General features: G+C 35.9%; 1 long non-coding RNA gene across 1 annotated transcript in view; it reads right to left on the bottom strand.

Annotated features, from left to right (window-relative positions):
• The window catches only part of LOC128198344 (uncharacterized), a 110,253-nt gene that overhangs the window by 44,487 nt on the left and 40,376 nt on the right, over nucleotides 1-25,390 (bottom strand). The window contains exon 2 of the long non-coding RNA XR_008251074.1: nucleotides 330-350. This is a non-coding gene — a long non-coding RNA (uncharacterized LOC128198344). The remainder of the gene's footprint in view (nucleotides 1-329; nucleotides 351-25,390) is intronic.

The raw sequence follows: 25,390 nt of genomic DNA, 5'->3' as shown, positions 1-25,390 counted from the left end.
AAAGGTCCAGGTTTTTCATCATATTAGAAATATTTGAAATATGATGAAAACCCTGAATGATTTTCAAATATGATGAAAACAACGTGGGTGACTTCAAAAGGCTCAATAATATATTATGATTAAATCAAAATGGGTCATTGATCTTCATTGATTTTAACTTATTAGTCTCAATATACTAGTACATCCAAAAATATTTACATTAAATTGGATCCATTGGTGTGAAAAATAAATTGTCATTTATTACAATTGCCGACAAAATTTCGCGCGAAAATTCAGTGACGTAAGCAAGATTATACCCAAATTAGAAGTCTACATCAAACAGCGTCTACCTTTAATAAGCCCGGGAATATCTGAAAAAGAAAAAATAATTCATGAGTTGTGCGAAAATTCAAATTCTTATTATACTGCCAAAACATCACGTTTATGAGGAAAATAACAAAATTATTTTTACGTAACATCTTCTTCAAACAAATTGCAAATGGATATAATGAGAGCCTAATATAGCCAAACAAACACGTGGATATAATTGTATTCGATTCGGCATCTCTATAACTAACTTAGCATAGTTAAGTTTTCCACCGAATCGAATCGAAAATCGAATTTTTCATAGTCCACAAACGCTAAGTGGCTGGTGGCTACTCTTCGGTCTTCTGTATAATCTGCCGCAGTAGACATACCTCAATTAATAAAGCTTAATTAAAAACCACTAGGACGAACTAGGCATCAACATCGATGGCGAGTACATCACTCAACTGCAGTTCGGATGATATAGTCATCATGGCAGAGATTCTGGATGACCTTAGTACCATTCTCAATGACCTCAGCAGAGTCTCTCAACGGGTGGGCCTGAAAATGAACATGGCCAAAACTAAAATAATGTGCAATCCTCATGTATCGCTCCACCCAGATATAATTGAGAACGCTGCACTCGAAATTCTAGACGAATATATATACCTAGGATAAATGATTCAGTTTGGTAGGTCCAATTTCGAGAAAGAGGTAAACCGCCGAATTCAACTCGGCTGGACTGCATTCGGGAGACTTCGCGACATCTTTTCCTTCGAAAGTCCTCAGTGCATGAAGACAAAAGTCTTGGAACAGTGCGTGTTGCCAGTGATGACCGATAGTTTCGAGACATGGTCGCTAACTATGGGCCTCATAAGTAGGCTCAGATTCACACAGCGGGCGACGGAACGAGCTATGTTAGGAGTATCTCTGCGTGATCGAATAAGATATGAGGATATTAGCAGAAGTACCAAAGTCACTTTTCTCGATAACTCGACGAGTTGCGAAGCTGAAGTGGCAATGGGCGGGGTTCGAAAAACCGAAGGATGTTGAGGTCCCAAAGTGCTGGAATGACGATCCCGCTCTAGAAAGCGCAGTGTTGGTTGACCCTCCACCAGGTGGACTGACGACATCAGAGCGAGGCTCAGTATCGTGATGTTTGGAAGTCCCTACAAAAGGCCTATGTCCTAAAGGACGTCCATCGGCTGATATGACGATGATTATGATGATGATGATGAATTAACGACCAAAATAGTGAAAGCCGCTATCGCATGCTCTCGTTCTATAATACGAATCAATCAATATCATATATGGAAATGATTTATAAGAGACACATAAATACAATATCTGGTAGGTACATACAAAATGTCAATATATGTTTTTCCTTTAACTGCTCAATGGAAATATGAGTCCCGTTCACTTCGTCCATTGTCATTAAACATGATTTATTACAGCATATTGCGTATCTCTTGTTTATATGATTCAAAAATTATCTCACATTTCTCATGAAAGGTTCACATATTTCATTGGAAAAAGGGTTCATTGGATAATAAATTCAACAGCTGTTTTAATATTTTAATGTGATCGCACATTTTCAAACTTCACTCAAAGCATTTTAATTTAAGCAATGAAAAGAACAAACAATAAGATCTGAGCAGTTCCGATGCGATGTTGTCGTTCCGATGTTGTCTCGATGCTATGAGTCTCAAATTCATCTCTATTTATTTCTGTCTAACACGACACTTTAGACAAAGAGTTTTGTAAGTATCTACAAAATCGAAACTTACACTGTACAGACTGTGTTTTAACTTGATCACGTGACCAGTCGGTAGTGTTGTTCCCATACATTTATCTAGTTTTCGAAGTGTTTGCGATCATAGAAAGAGAATCGACGTGCCACTTGGCTACAGGGGCTGGTGGACTGACAGCGACTCGTTTGACGCTATCAAACGAGTCGCAGGGATTCGCTACATGCAGGCGGCTCAAGATCGTGATCTTTGGAAGTCCCTACAAAAGGACTACATCCTGCAGTCGTCCATCGGCTGCTATGATGATGATGATGATTATATACGAAAGAGGTAAGGTATTTTCCTACTTAAAGTAAATGACATAGAACTTTGTCTAAAATAACAAAAGTTTTCTTATTTTATAAAGTGCACTTGAAAATTTGACTCGTTTTAATAAGTTAACTAATTAAGCCACACGGAGGCAGTGTCTAGAGTTCTTTCTCCGTACATTCGGTAACTTAAACAAAACACTTGAGTGGAAAGTTTGTTAGAAACGGGGAGTGCTTTGAGGCTGAGTGGTCTACTTTAGAAGAAGCACTTCGGAGGAAAGACTGTAGATTCGCGCGGCAATGGTGGTTTGAATTAATTTAAATTGATTAAGTAGATACTTAGCACTTACCTGCTGAAGTTAGAAAAAAAGGAAAGTTGAAGGACTGTTCTTGGCTCGATTATGGTAGATCAGAGTTTTGCAACCTTTTTTGTATTGAAACACCTAGGTTTTTAAATAAGATTTATGCTCGAGAATTCTCTAGAAATTTGTCTTCAACGGAAAAATTCAGTAGCTCGAGAGCTCGAGTTATCATTTACGATCGCTAGGTATCAAAAAAACTCTCGCATAAAACGAAGAATATAGAGTATCGCCTTACTGTCTGTGTTATACAGGATTGAAAGAAGTGTCAGTGTCTTCCCATCCAATATAACGAGACACGAGCTCAAAATAATAGCGAATAATATAGGCTTTATTTTATCCCCATGTTCCAATGGGAATGGAAGCCATGTGGGCAAAACCGAATGGGGTCCTGTAGTACCTACGTTGTAATAAAAAAAACGGTCCAATTTTTTTTAACTTTAACCATGATTTTTTAATAGGTCGGGTCTAGAATTTTGTGTAAACCTTATTAAATGAAAAGTTGATTTACCTCAGATCTTATGCTATTAATCATAAAAATGTTATTTATTTTAATATGCTTTCAGTAAACTACGATTTACTTCGTACTTACAAGCACTCTTAATTTAATGATGGATATCAGCTTTTTTCTTTTAGTTGAAAAAGTTAGTTCTACTTTAATGGAAAATATCAATCAATTTGCTGGTAACTTGCAGAAGATAATCTATTAAAGTATTGCGGTGCGGCAAATTAATAGATCTTTATTGAATTTCTCCGGACGCTACAGTTACAAGGAAAATAATAACTAAAATCTCTACATAATATATATATCACGTAGGTACGTCGTACCTACGCGCTTAAAACAAAACAATCGAATTATTAACCTCTTTATTTATTAAATAAATTAAAATAGTCTGCGTACTTAATTGAAACTAGCTATGCCCTTATAGATATTAACATTAATTTTGTATTAATACAAAGTGTTATTAATATCACAACAATAATAAAGTATTCAATACAAATTAATTCCCTTTCCGGGAATTATTATCTCGATTTACAACGTTATAGATTAAACGATGAATAAAATTAGTAATGGAAAATCGAATAATATTAAATAATTATATCGTTTTATTCGAAACACTTATTACAGTTGTAATATCATAGAAACTGTTTTAAGGGCTAAATCTTATATTGTTATATTGTATTCTATCCTGTGTATCAGCCGGATACACTGTGATTTTAATATTGGAGTATCTAAATCTCTTTTATAAACTACATTCAAAATTTTTAATATTCTGCCCCTAAAGGGTTGAAAAGGGGTTGAAGTTTTTTAATATAAATCGTTCATGTTTTGAGTTATAGTTTTGTAAAATGTTTATTAGATTTTTTTAAAATATATTAAACATCCGTAAATATAAATAGAAGGGGGTGAAATAGGGGTTGAAAGTTTACATCGGTTTTCAAACGGACCAAGTCGCTGGCGTTCGCAATTATATAAATCAAATGCCCATACCATGCTATGGCTGTGATAGCCCAGTGGATATGACCTCTGCCTTCGATTCAGAGGGCGTAGGTTCGAATCCGGTCCGGGGCATGCACCTCCAACATTCCAGTTATGTGAATTTTAAAATTTTAAATATCACGTCTCAACCGCTGAAGGAAACCATCGTGAGGAAACCTTCATACCTGAGAATTTTCTTAATTCTCAAGGTGTGTAAAGTCTACCAATCCGCATAGGGCCAGCGTGGTAGACTATTGGCCTAACCCATTATAATTTTCATTTTCATAGGACTTTGAGAAAGGACTCGTGCTCAACAGTGAACATGGGTTGCTAATGATGATGATGATCATATAAATCAAATGAAATAAAAAATATTAATATTATTGAGTTAATGTGAAATACATACCAAATATTCAGAGTAAAATTTCCTTTTGTTGAGGTTTTAGTTCCGTACTTGGAGTTATTGGTTTCTCAGAAAATACATTTTTTATCTTTAATTTTACAATTTTGATAACAATTAAAATTTTAGAAACTGTACACTAATTTAAGTTACAATATTACAATAAAGTTTTATTTTCCTTCAACGACGTTGACTAAGAAAAGTTTATAATATTCCCCCTAATCAAGATTGATTGAAAATCAATTTAGTAACTAATAGTTCAAAAAGGTTTCGACCTTGCCACTTCCAAAGGGTTCAATTTCGTTTGATGGTTAAACAAGCGTGCCGTTTAACTTGAAAGAAGGCTTAAGTTACGAGCTGCCAAACTTTTGTATTAAAATATGTTTTTCTTTAATCTTATCGACTTGATAGTATAATTAATTTTTCTGTTAACCTATAACAATTCGCTAAAAATTAATGGAGCATAGATTGTATTGTAATTGATTAAATTTGAAATTAATTTATTATGTCCAAATCTCTCTAAAGATGTTTTTATAACTCAATAGTTTCGTTCGTCTCTATCTCTCTCTATCTATAGTACCGTGTTAGACAGAGATATAAAGATAAAACGTTACAGTGTAATGGGCATTGAAACAGTGCCTTTATTTGTTGCAATGTTATGAGACTACGAATTTGGATCCACGGATTCACCGTGCGGGTGCCGGGTCCATCTCGTGGCAGAGAGAAAACCGAACGAACAGAGTCCTGGAGTTGTGACCAATATTGTGACCCAAGTTAGCCCTTGACTATAATCTCACCTGATGATGCAATCTAAGATGGAAGCGGGCTAACTTGTTAGGAGAAGGATGAAAATCCACACCCCTTTCGGTTTCTACACTACATCATACCGGAACGCTAAATCGCTTGGCGTTACGTCTTTGTCGACCACCGCCGAAGACTTTCACCAGCCGAACCTAGACCAATTAAGAAAACCTCAATCTGCCGGGGAACCTCAAACAGGGAATCAAACCCAGGACCTCCGTCTAAGAAAGGAATAATAAAGGGAATTAATATGTTTAGTACGTCGTAACAGTGACTGAACCTGATACCTACTTGTACTACGCTTATAAAAACTCATTAAAATGACAAAAAAGCCAATATTACAAAAACACGAACTACGATAAGTCTATCACAATAACCCGTCACATTTCCCTATATTCATAGTCGTAAAAATGCAATTTTCTCTCGACTACCCGCAGACTTCGGTTACCATATTTTGTGTATCCCTACTGATTGTCGACAATATCCTCTTCCTTAACAGAATTTGTGTTTCGGACGCTCGTGGCGATTTAATCATAATAGTCAAAGAGACGACCACTAATATTTATTGATAGTTTAAGATCCATATCCAAATCGTGATGACTGTGTAGAGCTGCTGACTGTATTAATTTATTTATTTATTAGCTGACGCCACGTGGTTTTACTCGCGTAGTTCTCGTTCCCGTAGGAGTACGGGTATAATATATAACCTATAGCCTTCCTCGATAAATGGGCTATCTAACACTGCAAGAATTTTTCAAATCGGACCAGTAGTTCCTGAGATTAGCGCGTTCCATCAATCAAACAAACTCTTCAGCTTTATATATTAGTATAGATTACTATATGTGTAATCCATATGTGCCAAGGTCCAATTTATCAATATACCAAATTTCATTCAAATCGGTTCAGCGGTGTAGCTATGAAAAGACACACAGACTTTATAATAGTAGGCAGAATTTATAATAGTAGTAATGATGGATTTTGTTTCTGATCGTTCATTTACTTTAGATGTAGCACGCCTGAATAATTGAGATGAAATGTATTAATGTAAATTAAGATTAACATAATTTACATAAAATACATATAAATCATTCATATTTTCGATTATACGATGCCCCGATTTCCACATAGAAAGTAAGCCACTTTACTATTTCATATTGCTGCATAGTTACCCACTTAGCGGTTCTTTTGTCCGTCATCTCTCAGACTACAATCGCGGTGGCGGCAAAAAGCCCATTATCTGCTAGTCCCCTCTTATCTTGTAAACGGCCACGCTTCCTTTTAAGTTTAACTAAATCCGTTTCGGAGACTTTTATTGATAAATTTCCGCGGCCTTTTCGAAATATTGCACTTAAAAGAATTCCGAATCAATTACTTAGTGCCGCTGAGGCAATATTTTTGAGACGCTGGCGTCGCTTCGGAAAATAGATTGGATATTTGGTGTATAGGAGAAATAGAACGCTGCGATATGAAAACACTTAAAATAGACGTGGGTTGGGGGGAATAAACTTTTGCTGGGTACTTAAGGAATTTTTTTTTCGAAATAATGAAACTCTAATGGCACTATGGAAGGTATCACATGAATGTTACAAAATCATGAATAATTAAATTACAATAGTCTATGTCTATGCAAAAATTTATCGGATTAGAATTTACATTATTTTTAGATACAAGAACGTAAAAAAAAGGTTTAATCATTTAATCGTTAAATTAATAATAAATATATATTATTTATACAGGTTAATTCCTAAACTCTGTCCTGCGTCATCGTCTTCCGATTGTCCCTAGCTTCCTTCATAACCTAGCTTCTCTGTCAGATTTATAAAAATAAAATCATTTAATTCCTTCCAAGAAATGAATCTTATTTTAACAAAAATTAAGCCGCAACTTTCTTAAAAATGTTAAACGAAATGCAACGTCGGTAGGTTAAAAGATTTCTAGTTTGTTAATTTCCTCAAAGAATTTTCTTTGGAGTTGGAAACGATTTGATATTATATCCATTCAATCATGAAAGGATTCAGCGGAAAAGGAAATAAAATTTCAATTCGTTTAAAAATACTCATTTCGATTTTTTAAGTGACAAACCTGTATTTGTGCTGTTTGGTCTTAAAAACTTGTTGGTAAGCTTTGGCTTACGTTGAATGTAAAACCCACGACTGATGCACGTCACCTCCCCGCACGCACGATTTCACACCCGCGCAGACTTTCCGCCCGTCGCCTGCATATCATAGGAGTGTTATGAACGAACTTGCCAAACTATATAACACCATGAGATATTCTTAAAAAAAGAAAAGCTATAGCAATAGAGAGCCGTGATAGCCCAGTGGATCTGGACCTCTGCCTCCGATTCCGGAGGGTCCGGGGCATGCACCTCCAACTTTTCAGTTGTGTGCATTTTAAGAAATTAAATATCACGTTTCTCAAACGGTGAAGGAAAACATCATGAGGAAACCTAGAGAATTATCTTAATTATCTGCGTGTGTGAAGTCTGGCCTATCCGCATTGGGCCAGCGTGGTGGACTATTTGCCTTATCCCTCTCATTCTGAGAGGAGACTCGAGCTCAGCAGTGAGCCGAATATGGGTTGATGACGATAGCAATAGCAACAATGCTCAATCAAGGACCACATACTCTAACAACTCGACCAACAAAACGAGAAAAAAAAAGTAAATATAAATAAACAAATAGATCCCAACAAAACGCACAACACGAAGAGACGTGTAGTGTTTGATTACGGGTGTTACAAAAGCCTCATCCATCTGACGCTTTGTCTCGCTCAAAAATACGGGCTCGCACGTCTGAAACTGTGACGCTGGAGTTTTGTGACTAGAGGAGCACTGCGACACCGCGCGACACGCGAACACAAAAGTTTGCGACACACTTTCGTTTTCACTTTGACCTGCCATTTTTAGGGTTCCGTAGTCCACAAACTTATAGTATCGAAAGCTGTTGTAGTTTTGGAATTACAATGATAACTATAATAGCTAAGTTGCAATTGATATTTAAAATGTAATAGTCGACCAACATAAAAAAAGTAATTGGAAATCGAAAATTCCGTGGTTACAAAGAAAGAAAAAGTTGCCAGTAAGATAACTCAGAATTTGTCAGACTTACAAAGCCAAATTTTGGTATAGTAGGTACCTTTGTACATTAATTACGTCTATAAAGTGGTATAAAGAAAAAATAAAAACAATTTATTTGGTGTTCCTTCCCTAGTATTTTAATAGTTATAAGGGTTTAAAATGCTTATTTAATCTACGGAAACCTATACTGCGCGTGGCCCAACACGCACTTGGCCGGTTTTTTTAGTTTTTAATATCGTTTAATTAATTATAATAACCAACAATTTGACGGCCTCCGTGGCGCAGTGGTATGCGCGGTGGATTTAATGACGGAGGTGCTGGTTTTCTTAATTGGTTCAGGTCTAGCTGGTGGGAGGCTTCGGCCGTAGCTAGTTACCACCCTACCGATAAAGACGTACCGCCAAGTGATTTAGCGTTCCGGAACGATGTCGTGTAGAAACCGAAAGGAGTGTGGATTTTCATCCTCCTCCTAACAAGTTAGCCCGCTTCCATCACCACTTACCAGATTGAGAGATTGTAGTCCAGGACTTACTTGTAAATAATAATAAAAAAAAAACATAAATAGAACCAACTGAGTAGCAAAGCTGGGCACCGTTAATCAAATAGTTAACTTCGTTAATCGTTAATCCGCTACAAAAAAAGTTAGCTTCGTTAAACGTTAAATCGTTACATTTCGAAAGAATTAACGCAAGTTAACGTTAATCGTTAATCCGTTAATATGACTGTGTAAAATTGTATTTATAAATCGTTGCGTGAGATTGCCATTGGAAAAATGAGGATGAGCACTGGGGAAAAGTGTCATAATTTGTTTTTTGATGATTGATATCTATAATTTTAACAAAATTATACTAATTTGTTGATTGCTTTGGAAATATAAATAAATAACCTTTCAAAAAAAGTAATTGTTTATGTATAGTGTTTAATAATTAAAATACAAATGAATCCAATCAAAAGTTTTTCGCGCCGAGCCGTGATGCCGTGCGGTAAATAGTAGGCATTGGATTAACGATTAACGGACTTCTAATAATGATAATTAACGGAAGTTAACGTGTCCGTTAACATTTTTAAAAGTTAACTTAAAAGTTAATCCGTTAATCAAAATGTTAACTTCGTTAATTAACGATTAACGGATTAACGAGTTAATGCCCAGCTATGCTGAGTAGCAATATGGTTAGCCTTAATTTCAATAAGTTTTTTGTATAGAATAATAAATAAATGTATAGGTACCTAATAAAACAAATATGCATAATTTCAAAGACCGAAGTTTATTAGAAACTGATTCTTTACTTTGCCAAGATTTAAATTATACGTACATAATAACAAAACAAACTAAATGAAGACTTGTAAAAATGGCAATTACATCGATGGAACTCTCATTAACGACCGATAACTATCTACTTCGAGCTCTCATTACGGTCTAAAAAGATCTGTAATGAGGTCCGCAGAGTCGATACAAGTCATAACCTCGCTACTGTATTTTTAAACGAAATGTATAAATTAATGCAGATTTTAAGTGTAGCTTAAACTTAACAGCGAGAACTTTTGGACTGAGCCCCTATTATAAGTTTCTAGTTTTACAAAAGCGACACTGGCGATAGCGTAGATTGTTGTAATGTAATTTTTATAATAATAATATCGCTAGGCAAATAAAACTAAGCCTATAGTAAATAGTCACTCAGATCATGTGGCTAAATGGAAGATCAAGGAGTTACATGGACGACTCTACAAAGCCCTTTCTGGGCCGGATGTAGATTAAGTTGTATTTTTTATGACTTTTCTATGGCAAAATATTTGGCGGCAAAGCGGTGAAGCAACATTTGAAGCTGTATTTTTTTGTTGTATAATTTTTTTCTGTTACCAACAAACTTTATAAACAAGAAAACGAACAAACAAACCAATCATAAGTGTTAAAAAATATCATCAAACTGAGTCTGTATGGTCAATGATCTTAGCTTGTATCCGTTGTGGAAAAACTAAAGACAAATTAAAAATGTCATAAAACGTTGTAGCAAACCTTTTTTTGATAAAGTAATTATCAAGATTTTTTCATGTATAAGTAAATTTTTAGGATAATAGAATTAGAACAGGCTTGGGCCGGTCCGTTTTTGAAATAAATTGGCTGAAGTAATTGTAGATTTAAGACATAGGTACCTGTTGGAATTGGGTAGAATCTGGCTTTACTTTAAAAAAGTATTTGTTGTACAATGTATTTATTATATCTCATTATCGTAATTACGGTCGAAACATTATTGTAACCTTTGTAACGCGATACCTCTTTATAATTTAATATCTCTTTGTAACCTTTGTGTGATGTATGTGCCTATCAAAATTTTTAATAAGCTTCATTTTTCTGAATTCTCTATTCTGTTAAATGAATTGTACTTCTTCAAAGTTAACTCTCATTGGGGTCAAATCATGGACTAAAATACATTATGATATAAGTGTGGTAAGTTGAAAATTACAGCCGAGGCGAGTAGCTATAGTAAGGAAGCATAAGCTGTAATTATCAAAGCGCACGTATGTCTTACGACGTTTTATAACACATTTGCGAGGAAACACACTTTCTGAAAATTAATTTACATCTTTGTTTTCCATATGATGACATTTTGTTACACCAAAACAGCCAGTATTACTAATAAAGTAAATTAATATCACTTTTCTGACATAAAAACTCTTTGCGAAGACTTAGAAAAGTACCGTTCGTTTTTAGACAGATAATAAAGGTTTTATGTTACATTGTGCATTTTACTTTATATTACGGCACATGTACGTAATGAGATACATTACGATATTGAAATTGTTGAAATAAATGATACTTTACGAGCAAATGTGTTATAAGGTACATTATATTCCCAGGAATCTACACATCCTAAATAATCATACTTAAACAAATTAACTGGACTCGATAATTCACACTTTACTCTTTTAAACAGTGCGGTCTCTATAAACAATAATATGTCACATTATAAAACGATTGTGGTTAAATTTTCTGTTTGAATAAGATTAAAATATAGAAATGGTTTTGTTTGAAATACTTCAACATTCCATATTTCCATTTGAGTATAAAGGTTTTGGGCGAATGTTTGGATAAGCTCAGTGTTGTTCTTTTATAAAGGCCACGCATACAATTGGATTAACGACTATATCAATTAAGTAGTTAGAGCCGATTGATGATGCTGTTATAACATAAGTCCTACTCTTTTACGGCCTCCGTGGCGCAGTGGTATACGCGGTGGATTTACAAAACGGAGGTCCTGGGTTCGATCCCCGGCTGGGCAGATTGAGATTTTCTTAATTTGTCCAGGTCTGGCTGGTGGGAGGCTTCAGCCGTGGCTAGTTACCACCCTACGATGCCGTGTAGAAACCGAAAGGGGTGTGGATCTTCATCCTCCTCCTAACAAGTTAGCCCGCTTCCATCATAGACTGCATCATCACTTACCATCAGGTGAGATTGTAGTCAAGGGCAAACTCGTAAAGAATAAAAAAAAAATAATAATAATAGTATCCGTTAAAAAAGCTCTCGTGCGAATGAGGGCTAAAATGCTACGAAATGGATATGTCACCGTTAGATTGTAATACATTATGATATAAGTGCGGTAAGTTGAAAATTACAGCCGAGGCGATATTGCAGCTCGAGCCTTGGCGAGAGTTATAGTAAGGAAGCAGAGGCTGTAATTATCAAAGCGCACGTATGTCATACGACGTTTTATAACATATTTGCAAGGAAACACACTTTCTGAATAATAATTATTATCTTTGCCTGTTTTCCATATGCATATGATGACATTTTGACACGCTTGTCATTTTTACAGAGATAGCGAAGTGCGAGCACCAGCGTTTTTTTTAGGCAAATGCACCAAAAACAGCCAGTATTACTCGTAAAGTATATTAATAATATTGTGTTTCTGTTACAGATAAATATAATATAGATTATAATATACCGAAAAATAACAAGTTAAATTGTAATCAGTTTTTTCAGTTTACAATATAACGGTAGATTATAATATCACTAGTGATATTGTAAACTAACGTATTTTACAATTTAACGGTAACACACACGTCTAGTCAAGGTGTAGTTTCACCCAAGTAAACACGAAGACCCCAGCTCTCAGTCAATTATCAGATTAGGAATTTGGATTAACGCCAATCTGATGGCTAACATTAGTAACATGGACATTATCTTAGCAGACTGATTGATTAATCTAAACCTTGATTTGTGCTTAATGTGTTGGAAAGCTCAAAGGTTCTCCGCCCGACTAATTGTTTATCAAACATAGCAAATAATAAAAAAGGTTTTATTCGTCTACGTTGAAGGACTATTTTATAAATAAGCGACTAAAAACTCTGTTTATCGCCGATAGCTTTCTTGCGATTGGTTGCTTAAGTAACTGTCAAAGCGAAGCTTGACTGGATCAGCTACTTTGAAATAATTGAATTCAAAGTGAAATATAATCAGTTTAATTAATATTGTTAACGATTGCATTTTTTTTGCTTTGGATGGATGTTTGTAACTCAATCAAGCAGAAGGGATCTGGATGCAATTTGACACCGAAATAGATTAGTCCAGAATTGACTACCTACTTATTATCATAATATTCTAACATAAGCGGCATCAATTTAGACAAAACTGTAGAATTCAGCTATTAGTACAAACTAGCGGACGTCCACTTCGTTCTACTAAAATTTATTTGTTCACAATCCAAATCGTGAACCATGGATGTTTTTGGGATAAAAAGAAGCTTATACTCAACGATACTTTTATATTATAGGTAGGTTACGTTCCTACAAAATCACCACAAATAGTGATCCGAATTTAGCTACACCACTGAGCGCACAGCTGTACAATTTTGTCTTTAATTCCATTGTATATTTATGTATATATAGTTTCTACACTTTCTGAACACACAACTCGACATTGTAGCCGATAATTAGGTATTATTTGTTTAAATAACGTTCGTTGTTTAATAAGCGACTAAATGAAATGCCACAAATTTTCCACATTCATCCGCCTCAGTTTTGATGCGCTAGTATAAAATATCATTGCTTTTTTTACTTTACTAAAATACCTCCTTTATCTAAAGCCCATTAATATCGGTTCAATCATTGTAGAGATAAGGCCGGACACATAGACAAAGATACAGACAAATAAGAAATCTTGTTTTCGCTTTATTATCGTTTAAATAAATATAGGCATTTAAAACCACGAAATTTTGTTTTTGCTATATTACCGTGTAAATAAATATAAGCATTTAAAACCACACTTATTCTGTAATCACAAACAGACACTTTTAGTATCAGTAGTAGAGCTATAGAGATATATTTTCAAGCTCAAATTCTCACAGAACGAAAGCCTCTCACTGGACATTTGATAGGCTATTGTATTCTACGACTCGCCACGATAGCATCTAACCGCCAACAGCTCCCGCTAGAGCAATAGAGACTCTTCCGAGCTAACACAAAGATTTATCTTTAAATAACCCCTTTATAACCCAAGTTCTTACTTAGGTTTAATCGTATGAGTATGTAATATCATCATTATCGCGATTTCAGCGAATTAAATCGATTATTGTTATTAGATAAACGAATTTATTATCGCCGTGATAGCCTAGTGGATATGACCTCTTCCTCCGATTTCGGAGGGTGTGGGTTCGAATCCGGTCCGGGACATGCACCTCCAACTTTTCAATTGTGTGCATTTTAAGAAATTAAATATCACGTGTCTCAAGCGGTGAAGGAAAACATCGTGAGAAAACCTGCACACCAATTCTTAATTATTCTTAATTGTCTGCGTGTGTGAAGTCTACCAATCCGCATTCGACCAGCGTGGTGGACTATTGGCCTAACCCCTCTTATTCTGAGAGGAGACTCGAGCTAGCAGTGAGCCGTATATGGGTTGATAACGACAAAACAAATTTATACATTTTTTCAACTGTAATGAGGCGGAAGGTTACATTTTTTGGACATATACAAAGAGGGTCCCTCGACGAGTTTGCCAGGTTGATCCTCGAAGGCAAGATAGTCGGAAAAAGGGTACAATAGCGACAGCGACGTAAATGGGTGGACGATATTAAGGAGTGGACCAAGAGTAATTATAGCCAGCTGAAAAATATTTCAAGAGATCGGAAAAAATTTTCTCCGTCTGATCGCCAAACTTCAGTTTGAAAAGGACACCTGATGATGATGATACATTTTTCTTTCACCAACATCTTTATGGAACTGGAGACTAGAGTATAGGTACGGTTCAACTTTATACCTCCTCGCATTCCAGATATAAAGAGTTTTGACAGACAGACAACAAAGTGACCTTTTATGGGTACCCTAAAAACATACGTACTTATAACTCGTGAGCCTTAACTTGACACCTGGCCACCAAATACAAACGACCAAACACAGTACAAACGTCATTCGAGCGAGGTGTCAAGTTAATCCGCACGAGTTTTATGTACCTACGTATGTTTTTAGGGTTCCGTACTTCAAAAGGAAAAAACGGAACCCATAAAAGATCACTTTGTTGTCTGTCTGTCAAAACCCTTTATTTCTGGAATGTAAGGAGGTATTATAAAGTTGAAATTTTAACCGTATATTCTGGTCTTCGGTCCCATAAAGTTGTAGGTGAAAAGAAAATGTATAAATTCGTTTATCTAACCTGTACAACCGAACATAGAACATTCTCTTAGTTAGTCTTACCTTACCTTACCTTATCAGCCGATAGACGTCCACTGCTGGACATAGGTCTCTTTCATGGACATCCAAGCACAACGATCTCAAGCCACCAGCATCCAGCGGCTCCCTACAACCCGCTTGATATTCTCGGTCCACCTAGTGAGGGGTCAACCAACACTACGCTTTCTAGTGCGGGATCGCCATTCCAGAACCTTGGGACCCCAACGTCCATCGGCTCTTCAAACTATATGGCTTGCCCATTGCCACTTCAGCTTCGCGACTCACTGAGTTATGTCATTGACTTTGGTTCGTCTGCGGATCTCCTCATTACTGATTCGATCACACAGTGAAACTCCAAACATAGCTCGCTCCATCGCCCGCTGAGTGACTTTGAGCCTTCTAATAAGGCCCTTCTTTTAATAAGGATGTTTGTAGTCATCAGATATTAATTAAAACAAATATACATCTATTTTAGCTAGCCATTAAGTTACGATCAGTAAAGATAATACAAAATTTACGTTAGTTATAATAGTACTACGCAAGTTTTAATGTAAGCGTAAAACTAATAAAATAATCTAGGTCGTTATGCCTACAGCTGTTTAGATTTGTGATAAGGATGTGAGGGGAAACCTTTTACGACGTGATAAACTTTATGAACATACGGAACCACGCGTGTATAGGATTTTATTTAATTTAATTGCGACGGCGTCGGGAGAATATCGTTTGGGGGATTTGTGGAATATACAAAGGCGGAAAAACGTGCAATCGTAATCTATAACATTTTATTTGTATCTTCTGTAAACTTGATTTACAACAAAAAATACTTATAGCCGAACATAAGAAACTCCTTTTTGGAAGTTGGTTAAAAACAAAAGGAAGCAAATACTTAAAAGTATTATTTTAGAATAAAGTTATGATGATTTATGGACACTTGATAAACTACTAAAATATCTTTTTATATGAATGAATATGAAAATAAATACTTGTTTTCTTAAGTTTATAAGTAAATTGAACATATAACCAACTCAACTCACGCGTTATTACGACCCTGGTTATTCATGCACCGCAGCGTAAATAAAAAACAAAGAATAGAATCTGAAAAACAATTTAAATTGATAGAAAGTATATTATTTGTTTGTTTAAACAAAAACAAAATTCGTTTGACATCGCATTTTAAAATAAGAAGTGTAAAAAACAAAATAGTTTATCCCGTTCAAAAGTAAGCTCCTTTTTTTAAACGGAAATCAAATCCGTTTGATAAAAAATTCCGTTTTTCTTACCAAAGTCCAAACGAGCCATCACGTATCGACACGTTAAAACCCATTTCCAATTTGTGTAAAACCTGATTGCGTTCAGGACCTTTCGTTTAATTTAATTACGTTATCGGGCACGTCGCATATCGCACCCCTGGGCCTTCCGTTTCATCCACGTCTCCTTTTTATCTTAGAATAGCGGTTTCGGGATATAAAGAACGGTAGGTTACTAACGACTTTCGACACGTGCTTCTATAGAAATACTTTACGTAGTTCTCGTGGGAATATCGGGATAAAAGTACGCTATATGCTAAGTAACACTGTAATACATCTATGCAACAAACTTTACCCAGACCGGGCCTGATACAGCCCAGTGGCTATGACCTCTGCCTCTCGATTCGGAAGGTGTAGGTTCAAATCTGGTCCGGGGCATGCTCCTCCAAATAAGAACTGTGTTAACTAGTTTTAAAAACTTCTTTAACCCTACGTCTTTCAATCACAAGTCCGGGACTCCACTCTTGATTATTCTCTGCCACTTGAGGGTTTATTAGTAACGTTCTTGGTGGGAATTGTTAGACCTGATAGGATTCCATTCAATAATTGTGTTTTGCTCTTTAAATTCGCTTCTGATGTCACTTGTTCACAACACGCGCATCGTAGGCCTACCAACTGTTTAGTCGCTCTGAAGTTGCTGAAATGGCTATGAATATTAGTTATAAATATTAACTATCCCGACTTTGTAACATGAATTAAATACCTCTATAATGCAGTTGGTATTGGAGGAAAAGGCTCCGGATTCCAAAGATTGCATTTCAGACCACTGCATCTATGTTTGCTAAATTCACGATCAAAACAAGGCGCTCTTTCATTTGCCTCAAGCGTGTTCTAAAGTACTTCAGGCAAATTGCCAGGAAAGACGAAAGATAATCTAGAAAACTAGTTGTTACTGGCAAAGTAGAAGGAGAAGGCCACAGAGGCGTAACCTAATGCGTTGATCTGATCAGTTGCTTACTACACTCGAGTCTACTGTCTAAGATGCTCTTCGAATCTATACTTAATATTATAAAGCGGAAGAGTTTGTTCGTTTGTTTATTTGATTGAACGCGCTAATCTCAGGAACTACTGGTCCGATTTGAAAAAATATTTCAACATTAGGTAGCCCATTTATTCGGGAAGGCTACAAATTATATATTATCCCAGTATTCCTACAGGAACGGGAACTACGCTGGTGAAACTACGCGGCGTCATCTAGTAACTAGTGATAGGACAAGATGGTGAAACATTTTCAATACAAAGAATATAGTTGAAAGTAGACACGACAAACAACTCACGGATTGCAGTTGAAAATTCCTTTCTTTGTAACCAAGAGGATCTTTTTTATACGACTTTTCAAGGCTTGTAGTGCTAACATACGACCAGTGAAGAGAAATATAAACAAAATTTCGTCCAATAGCGTCAAAATTGTCGAAGTCCCATCTCGCACCTACTCAATGAAAGAGACATTATTATACGTTATTTCTGTTTGCACCGCCATTGGTTGAATTTTCTCACTGTTCTGGTGGTAAACTTCGGCCGTGGCTAGTTACCAGTTACCACTCTACCGACAAAGCCTTTAACGTAACGTATCAAAGTAGTGCTGAAATATTTCTTATACACGCATAAAATAAATTAGGTACAGTTGGGTTTGTCGCCAATTCTTTTTTTTTAGGATTAGTTTAAATAGATGTCCTAACTTTCTATCTCAGGTACGGGCTTTAACAAAACCTTACTGCAAATTTGTGTAATTTGTCACGCTTGAATTTCGTTTACTTTTTTGTAACATTACTCGAAGCAAGTATGAATGTTATAAAACTTTGTTATTCGACAAGTTGCAAAAATAATAAACAAAAAAATTACAAGCCTAGCTCAAAGGTAAGAGCGGTTGGGCTCATCACCGAGGGGTGGTGGTTCAATCCTCACCCCGTTGGTCTATTGTCGTACCCACTCCTAGCAGTCTTTGCCGACTAGTTGGAGGGGAATGGGAATATTGGTCATATTATAAAAAATAGGCAAATAGGGGAATGGTAATATTGGTCATATTATAAAAAATTAAAAAAAAAAAACAAAAAAAATATACTTCAGCTAAAAATAAACATCATATACGACAGTACTCTATTGCTGTATCGGTAAACAATTTAAATTTTCTTTAACATTTACTAATATTATAAAGAGGTATGTTTTTTTTAAGTTTGTGGGGTTGTAGTGGGTAGGTAATTTCTCGATCTACTACTTCGCGATCTACTACACTAATTTTAAAAATTCTTTTACCAAAAGAAAAACACGTTATTTGTGAGTGTTTTAAACTATATATTTTCACCGTATTTCCATGAGAACAGGAACTAGGCGGGTGAAACCGCAAGGCAGTCTAAAATATAAGATTCCAGCAAATTAACAACCTCCTCTTTTTTAGATCGGTTAAAAACGAATACATCTTTATTGCAAACGTAAGAACCATACAATCCAATTCAGTCGACTCAGATTACGTTCAGGAGATTTGGCGTAATTTAATTACATTATCATACGACGGCTGAACTGTAGGTACGTTTCCCTCGCTTATATTATATGAAGCGTTTCCATTACCTTAGCATTTTGGAGGTATACGAGAATAATATAGTATTCAATTATGTTATGACGATTTCGTGTGCTTACCAGAAAACATGATTTTTTCATAATCAAATATACTTAAGTTGAAAGCTTAAAACTCATATAACAGCTATTCTGTAACGATATTTTTATCACTCGCAAGTGCGAGTTTCGATTTCAACTCTTTCTCTTTCTGCTTAACACGATAAGTTATACAAAACAACGTTAGTGAATAGCTGTGCAGAACAGTTGTCATCATTATCAACCTATATTCGGCTGAAGAGCCGTGATAGCCTAGTGGATAAGACCTCTGCCTCCGATTTCGGAGGGTGTGGGTTCGAATCCGGTTCGGGGCATGCACATCCAACTTTTCAGTTGTGTGCATTTTAAGAAATTAAATATCACGTGTCTCAATCGGTGAAGGAAAACATCGTGAGGAAACCTGCATACCAGAGAATTTCTTAATTCTCTGCGTGTGTGAAGTCTGCCAATCCGCGTTGGGCCAGCGTGGTGGACTATTGGCCTAACCCCTCTCATTCTCAGAGGAGACTCGAGTTCAGCAGTGAGCCGTATATGGGTTGATAATGACGAATTCGGCTGACTGCTGAGCTCGAGTCTCCTCTCAGAATGAGAGGGGTTAGGCCAATAATCCGCCGACTTCACACTCACAGATAATTAAGAAAATTCTCTGGTATGCAGGTTTTCCTTCACTGTTTGAGACACGTGATATTTAATTTCTTAAAATGTGCAGAACAGTTATTCTGTAACGATATTTGTAACGAGTTTCGAATTCGCTTCTTTCTCTCCCTGTTTAACACGATACTATAGAATGAGAAAGATAGAGGCTAATTAGAAACTCGCACTTGCGAGTTATACGTAACACCGTTAGAGAATAGCCGATTCGAAGCAGTTACAGACCGGCTACGTATCATACGTAGCGACGTAGCTTAGCTTAGCCGTAGAGGCAATACGTAGCCGCTCCGTATCGGCGCTAGGGATTGCAATCCAGCTGCGTTTTCAATCCAGCGGAATTTTTGCTGGATTGACCTGAATCCAGCTGGATCCAGCGCGGATCCAGCAAAACGTGGAACGAAAATAAAAAGACGACATTTTTAAGACTTTTTTTATTAATTTGTACTTCTTACGATAATCTTTGAAATCTTCCACTCATTTGGTGATATCTTATATTAATTTGCTTTGGTTTTTTAATAATTTCAGATCAAAATAATCAACATAAAATTAAATAACAAACATATAACCTTATATTCATATAACATTTAAGATAATGTTTCTAAGTAAGCATTATCTTATTAATTACGCTTATTTTAAATGATAGGACGGCTAATCAGTAGCAACCAGTCTCACAAATTCTTTTAAAATTAACTTAATTAACATTCTTTTAAAAAAGGACCGTAACAATAACACTATTTTAATTTTCAATAGAATTTTTGTATCAAACAAAAAAAGCTTTGAAATAATCTTCTCTCCGCTCGTTAATCCTTAATAATTAAGCAGTTTAAAGTCTGACGATAAGAGACTACTTCTTTTTTTGAATTCTCTGAAAGTAAGACCTTAGAAAATAAATTTTATCTATAGTCTTATCTCCCAACCTGCTTCGCACAGAACTGCATATGTAGCCGGCTGCTGAGAATGCCCTTTCGGCCTCTACCCTGGTCGGTTTTAAGGTCATTAAATACTCATAAACCATTGATAAATGTTCACCTCGCACTCCTTCGCTCTCATAAACGGTCATTTCTTTTTTCAGGATCTTTTCGTAATCTAATTGACCATTTGGCTTTTGTTTATTAAAGTTCTCCTTCTCTCTTTTAAGTTCTATCTCAAGCTCTAGCTCTAAAGCCATTTTAACGGATTCTGCATCATCATCTACACGATCTTCTTCTATCTCCATGGTATCTTCTTGCACCGGCTCTACAATATATTGTTTATTTACTCGTTTTAACAATGTTTTTATCTCCTGCCGCATCGCATTATTTTTTGGCAATGGAAAATAGCCAGGTTTTTTTACTGCTTCTTCATACTTTTTTGGATTGAACAAACATAAGCGATACAGTTGGTAAGGGGGAAAGGGGGCGGGTGGCGTTGCCTTTCATACGGCACGTGCTATGGTGACGTGATGGCAATGTTGCCGCGCCGATTCGAAAATGGCGGCAACTCAAAACTAAACAATAGAAATTGTTACGTTTGCGGATCCGCATCGCTGGATCAAGATGTATGCTGGATCCAGCATGTTTAAAAAGGCGCTGGATCCAGCTGGATTGCTGTATGCTGGATCCAGCAATTGCAATCCCTAATCGGCGCTGATACATGAGTTTTTAGTTTTAACCGAAAAATTAAATGATGTTTTAATTTCTAAAAGACGCTTTGGCTGCAGCTGTAAGTTGTACGTAGGTACACCTTACAGCTTCAGTTTCATACAGAAAAACTTCTACAATCATTTTCCGTACGTTAGCAATGCAAAAACATGTTTTGTATTATTAGTAACGGGTTTTGGTATACAGGTTATGATTTTGCACGTTTCTCTGTGTATAATTCTAAAGTGTAAATAATAACACTTTTCTATTTACACCTCACTACTAAAGCCAAATTTCAAAAAAAGCCGGCTTCAGAAGCCAGAAAGACTAAACCAGTAAATATTTACAGTTTTATGAAGTAAATATTTACTGTTTCATGAAGTAATGCTATCAATGAATGTAGTTCCTACAATATATAGAGAAGTAAAATTTTTTGAACTTTCCATCCCCATTACAAAGCAGCATAAAGTAATCCCTCAAACTTCGGATCATAAATGAGTTTGTTTTCCGAACAATTAATTGCGGTGACACAGTTTTTATTAAACATAAAAAGCAAACATTAAAAAACTACGTACAATTTAATGGGAAGGGAGATGGCACTTGACCTTTTTTGTCTACCATCTTTAATTTTTTCTTGAACTTCACTCGGAAATGAGTGCTAAGAATAGAAATAAATGGACGGGGGTCATGGCCTAGTTGATACATGTGAACATGAATAAACATAATATACAAAAAACTAGCGGACGCCCGCGACTTCGTCCGCGTGAACATTCAACTACCCCTACCTTACCCTACCTCTACCCTACCCCTACCCTACCCTACCCTACCGTACCCTACGCCTCCCCGACCGAAACCCTCATTAACAGCCGATGGACGTCCACTGCTAGACATAGGCCTCTTGCATGTATTTCCAAACAAAACGGTCTCAAGCCGCGAGCATTTAGCGGCTTCCTGCAAACCGCTTGATGTCCTCGGTCCGCCTAGTGGGGGGTCGACCAACACTGCGCTTTCCGGTGCGGGGTCGCCATTCCAGCACTTTGGGACCTAACGTCCATCCGAACTATGTGGCCTGCCCATTGCCACTTCAGCTTCGCGACTCGCTGAGCTATATCAGTGACTTTGGTTCTTCTGCGGATCTCCTCATTTCTGATTCGATCACGCAGAAATAACATTGCTTAACTTAAATATTACATGGTTACATATTAGTAGGTAAAAAAGGCTAACAATACGTGAAGTTACAAAGTAGAACAACGCCTTACTTTGTCGAGGTTTTCTGTCCTGCGCAAATAATGACAAAAAGTTTGTCCTGAAAACGGTCCCAGCGTACTTGGCTAAGAAGTTATTACATCTACACCAACATCGTAAACATCTAAGCGACAAGTACACTTTTTTATTCACGTTAACTATACGAAGAACCGCTAAAGTGATACTTGGCTTGGGTGTATTTCTAATATTTCAACTTTTGCTCTATTTGTGGTATTTTTATGGCTTTGGAACATATTAACGTTTGAAACTTCGTTCCCAATTCCTGCTGAAACTATAGATTTTTTCGAATTATTTGTTGGAAATCTGTATTAGAAACGACCATCCCCCGTCTGTTTAATGGCTGAAAAGTACTTTATATCAAATTCAGTATGGTAAAAAATATATTTCGAGTAGATTGCCCAAACATTTTTTGGCCAAACTATTATTAAACATTATTTAATATCATTAATGATAATTTGGCCAAAAGTTTTTAGGTAAGTCACTTTGTTGTTGTTATATTAGTGTGATTTGTTAGAAGGAGTTCCTGAGATTAGTGCATTCAACAAAACAAAGAAATAAACTTTTCAGCTTTATATTATTAAGTGTATTAATAGTAAATTTTATACTTTCTAAACAAATAAATTAATTATAATTACAAGTGGGGTACCAATTTGCTGGAATGGTGACCCCGCCCTAGAAAGCGCAGTGCTGGTCGACGCTTGACCAGGTGGACTGAAATTAAGCCAATCTCAGGGATTCACTGGACCTCAGGACTGTGCCTATGTCCTGCAGTGGACATCCATTGCCTGATATGATGATGATGAAGTTACAAGTATTCTTTTCAAAGTCAATGAACACAAAATTGTAATAAAGTATTGTTTCTCAAATGAAAACTAAGTGAACATATGTTTAATATGAATACAAAACGACTACAAGGCAGATCACGTAGCGAATACAGAAATAAAAAGGTTCACGCTTAACGCCTCTTACTTTTACAACATTACAGAATACAGGCCCCGTGAGGGAAGTTATTCGATTTGAGACAATTAAATTTTGCCTTAAACAGTCTTTTCCGAGTAAAAATTAAAAAGATCCCCTGAGTTTTACCCATTATTTACGTGTTGCTTGGTTGGGTTATAAATTTTTTACCCTATTAACACTTTAAGAGTATTTTATTAACAATCTGTAAAAACTATTTACAGATTTATTTATTATACTTGTAATTCGTGAACTGAACTACTAAAATCTAATAAATAAATTAGTTCAAGAGAAAAGTTTGTGAGTATAACATTGTGTTCCATGCGGACGAAGTCGCAGGCGTCTACTTGGATCATTTTAAAAAAAGGTCAGTGAGCTCATTGAAAGAGTAATTCTGTTGTATTAGTTTATACGTTTTTCTCCATAAACACTGCACACAAAACCGCAGGTGAATATATGTTTAAAACACTCACACATCTGTTCGAATTCCCATGTTTTATTTGCAGCCATCGAAGCAAAGTTTTATAATGAAAACGCTGTTTTAATTATTCCCGGTTGCATTGACATAGTGCTAATGAAATATTATGAATGGACGTCGATCGCAGTACCGGCTTCTTAAAAAAATTCATTCTCCCATAATAGTTTGTATGCAAATTCATTTTGCCACAATAAATAATTGAATTGAACTATTAAAAAATATTTGCTATATGTTTAAAATTCGTGCTATCCAAAACCTCTAAAATAAATAAATATGCATTTTTTAAAATATAATTTCATCCACTGAAATAATATCAAAGAACTCTCTTAGCAGAGGTTTTTTTTCTAGTTAAGGACTAAGGTAGGATAACGATTTTAACTGTGTGCATCGTGATTTTATGAATGCTTATATATAATATAATAGGTAAATTACTTTGTACTATAAGTGAGCCGTGATATATATGACCTCGGCTTTCGATTCGGAGGGCGTAGGTTTAAATCCGGGCATGTACCTACAACTTTTCAGCTATGTGCATTTTAGAAAATATAAGAAAATTAGAAAATCTGCATACCTGAGAATTTTCCTAATTCTCTACGTGTGTGAAGTCTGCCAATCCGAATTGGGCCGGAATGGTGTATTAGCTAAACCCGTCTTATTCTGAGAAACCCGTGCTCAACAGTGAGCCAAATATGGGTTGTTGATGATAATGATTATAATAATAATAATATAATAATAATCGTTTGTTCTCTATAAAACCGTAACATAATAGGTAAAAATAGCTTAACACTATAATTAATGGATGAGTAACAGGTATCTAAACTAAGAAAGAACTTGTATTATAGACAAATGTGCTCTTCCCTGCTTAGATGTAATGAAAAATAAGTATTATTTCAGAATTGACAGCAGATTTTCGGTAGTAACATAGTCTAATTGTTGGAGCCAGTCATGTACTCTTCTTTTACACTGAAAAGAAGATAGTGAGTGAATTGAAAGAACTGCGTCAGCCTTATTATATATAAAACTTCCAAGAAAGGGGATTATGATAGGTAAATAGGATACGAATTTGAACCTGGCTTTGGGAGGTAGCTGGTTTCATTTATCATCAGGTACGGTGGCTGCTCGGCTAACTTGACAATTAAATAAAAAAAGACTGGAAAATCAAAAATTTTATTGAATTGGACAGCAGACCTATTCACTAATTTAGTCTTATGGCCAATATGTCTACCCATCAGTATTTCGCTCTACGAACGTGCATTCCGAGGCGAAGCAAACCGCCAGCAAGATGGAACAAGGCGACGATTTTATCGCCTACAGCCAACGAACGTGACGAAAAATTTTTCGAATAAATTTTTTCGTCGTTCCCATCGAAATACGGAGGA

The sequence above is a fragment of the Bicyclus anynana genome, chromosome 8, assembly GCF_947172395.1.
Source record: "Bicyclus anynana chromosome 8, ilBicAnyn1.1, whole genome shotgun sequence".
Classification (NCBI taxonomy): Eukaryota; Metazoa; Arthropoda; class Insecta; order Lepidoptera; family Nymphalidae; genus Bicyclus; species Bicyclus anynana.
The sequence above is the reverse complement of the archived record's forward strand: the minus strand, read 5'-3'. Positions and strand labels throughout refer to the sequence as shown.